The sequence below is a fragment of the Phyllostomus discolor genome, chromosome 13 (assembly GCF_004126475.2).
Source record: "Phyllostomus discolor isolate MPI-MPIP mPhyDis1 chromosome 13, mPhyDis1.pri.v3, whole genome shotgun sequence".
In the NCBI taxonomy this organism is placed as follows: Eukaryota; Metazoa; Chordata; class Mammalia; order Chiroptera; family Phyllostomidae; genus Phyllostomus; species Phyllostomus discolor.
The window spans coordinates 49,998,327-50,001,237 of record NC_040915.2 but is presented as its reverse complement, the minus strand read 5'-3'; positions in this window follow the sequence as shown (position 1 = coordinate 50,001,237).

Genomic DNA, 2,911 nt, shown 5'->3' with positions numbered 1-2,911 from the left:
CAAAACCCAACAGACATTTTAGTAAAACCTCTAAAGAGTCTCAGCTTGTGTACAGTTTGACCCCTGACGTCTGAGGCCGAAACACAGCAGTTCTCTAGAAGGAAGCGGTAGTACGGCAGCCCTCAAGTTTGGCTGCACATTAGAATCATTCAAGGAGTTTTTTAAAAATCCCGATGCCCAGACCAACTAAATCAGAATCTCTGTGGTGAAGGACCCAGGTATGACTATTTAAAAAAAATTTCCCAGGTGATTCCCTTGTGCAGCTGAGGGTACGAAGCAGTGTACTTCAAGGGGAAACTCACTTTTTGAAAGTCATATAGCGTTTTGAGAGAAATGGTTGTTGCCTGCTGACAACTCGTCACAAAGGAATGAAAATGGAAGCGAGCTGATAGTTTGCCTTATTTCCACACTTCCCTGTCTGCCTGTCTTCCAACTGTTGTGTGCATGTTAGAACCTGCACTTTGGTGCCGGTGGGGCCAGGCAGGTGGAACGGACGAGGGGACGCCCCCAGGGGCGGGGTGAGTCCGAGGGGACCGGGGAGGACACAGCCTCACCCCCGCAGGAGCGGTCACCCTGTCCTCCTCGGCAAACGCAGCTCAACTGGGGCTCGGGTTTGGGTTTCTCCAAAGAAATTGGTCACCGAGATTTTTTACGTGAAATATCCCACTTTAGTGCGTTACCCACAAATTCAAATTATTTTGAAACTCTGTGCAGCCCAGTGAAACTCTCCTGCAGGTCAAATTTGGCCTCGTGGGCTGGCTTCAGTTCAACTAGTTGACATACCTTTGGGGAAGCAGGGATTCCTTCCTTCCTTCCTTCCTTCCTTCCTTCCTTCCTCTTTGTTTGTTTGTTTCTTTCTTTCTCTTTCTTTCTTGTTTATGATAAAATACACTTAACATAGAATTTACCATTTTAGAGGGTACAATTTGGTGCCATTAAGTAAGTTCATGTTGTTGCGCAACCATCACCTCTGTCCAATTCTAGAACTTTCGCATCACCCCAAACAGAGCCCCCATTCCTATGAAGGAGCTGCTCCTCATCCTCCCCTCCCCTAGTCCTGGCAGCCACCAGCCTGCATTCTGTCTCCATGGATTTGCCGATGCTGGACATTTCATGTAGATGGAACCAGCTGGCGTCTGTGTCTGGCTTCTTTCAAGTTCATTCACGTTGTAGCATGCATCAACCCTTCATTCCTTTCTGTGGCTGAATAGTATTCCATCGTAGTGATACACCATGTTTGGTTTATCTGCTCGTTAGATGATGGACAGTTGGGTTGTTTCCACCTTTTGGCTGTTGGGACCAGTGCTGCGGTGAGCATTCGTGTGCCAGTTTTGTTTCAACACGGGGATCGTTCTTATGTAACAACATATGCTCTGGCAGCGCTTACTCTAACTCTGAGCACGCTGTAAGTGCTTGTGGACTGGGGATGTAACTATAGGGTGACCAGATTGCCCCAGTTTTCCTTGGATTGACCTGGTTTTAGCATTGAAGGCCTCACATCCCATTAACCCCTCAGCCCCAGCTGACTTGGGATGGCTGGTCACCCCACAGAGGCTGTGTAAGCTCATCAGCCAGGGGAGGTCTGACAGTACCACACGCGGTTCAGCAGCACGAGCCTTCTCAGAGGAAGGCCTAACGGTCTGAGCATCTTGACCGTGGCTTTAAAACTCACTGTGACAAGTGTACATCCTTTGCCATTGTCTGCAACCCTCACTGATTCCTGGGCTGTGCTGTGGCACAAGCCAGTCCCTCTAGTGCCCCTGCTGGGCTCTCCTTCCCTTCTTGGTCTCAGCTTCAGAGTCACCTCTGCCACAGGGGCTTCCCGGAGCCCCAGCCCTGCCTTTGGCCCGTGGGGAAAGGACGTCTCTCCTTTCCTCCCAGAGAGTATTGTAAGCACGGGGCTTGTTTGCACGGGTCTCCTCCGTTAGACCGTGATGCCCTCGAGGATGTGGAGTGTTGTCCTGCTGTTGTCTTCCCAACATCCATCTCCTGTCCTCCTGATAATAGCATTCCCGCCTTCCTGTGGGGGCCCGGCCCTCCCCTGATCTCATACCACCTGTCTCGGGTACAGTTGGTGTCGACTGCCAGGGCGGCCCCGCAACACAGGCCGGTGCATCCACCTATTCCGTTGCTTTGGCCGACATGACTGGCTCAGATGTAAGTGACTTGTATCAGGTCAGCACACAGTCAGTCCTGCAGCTTGCATCAGAACTAGCTGGAACTGAGCGGGGACTGAGGGGAGAGGGACTCTATTTCTGGTGGGGCTGCTAGGTTCTCTGTGGCCACTTCTGCCACATCCTGGGGGAATGCCACCAAAAAAAGAAGGCAACAAGGAAGAGAGCAGATCTGAATGGCGGGGAGAGAAAAGGTGGCGCCAGGCCGGAGGGAGGGTCCTCTCTCTGACTTGCTGGTCATGTGGGTCCCCTTTTGTCCTAAACTAGTTCGTATTGGGTTTTTGTCCCTTGCACTTTATCGTTATTTAAATCCCACACACACTGTCCCTGCACCTCGTAGGCACCCAAGAAGTGTATATGTAAATGCATATGTTCCTATGTATACCATTTCTATATATTTTCTTAGTAATGAAATAACACCAGTGTGAGAAGGGTCAGGAGGGGAGGATGTGAAGAAGCCGGAGTCATCACACATTGCTCATGAGAATGTAAAATGGTGCAACCGCTGTGGAAAACGGCGTCAGCTTCTCAGAAAGTTAAGCGTAGAATTACCATATGGCCTGGCGACTCCACTCCTGATCCTATAACCCAAAAGAACTGAAGACAGGTGTTCGAACAAGAACTGGTACGTGAGTGTTCATAGCAGCACCATTCACAGTAGCTGAACAGTGGAGGTAAAACCAGTATCCGCCAACAGATTAACGTATGAACACATGTGGTCCATCCTCGCAATGGAA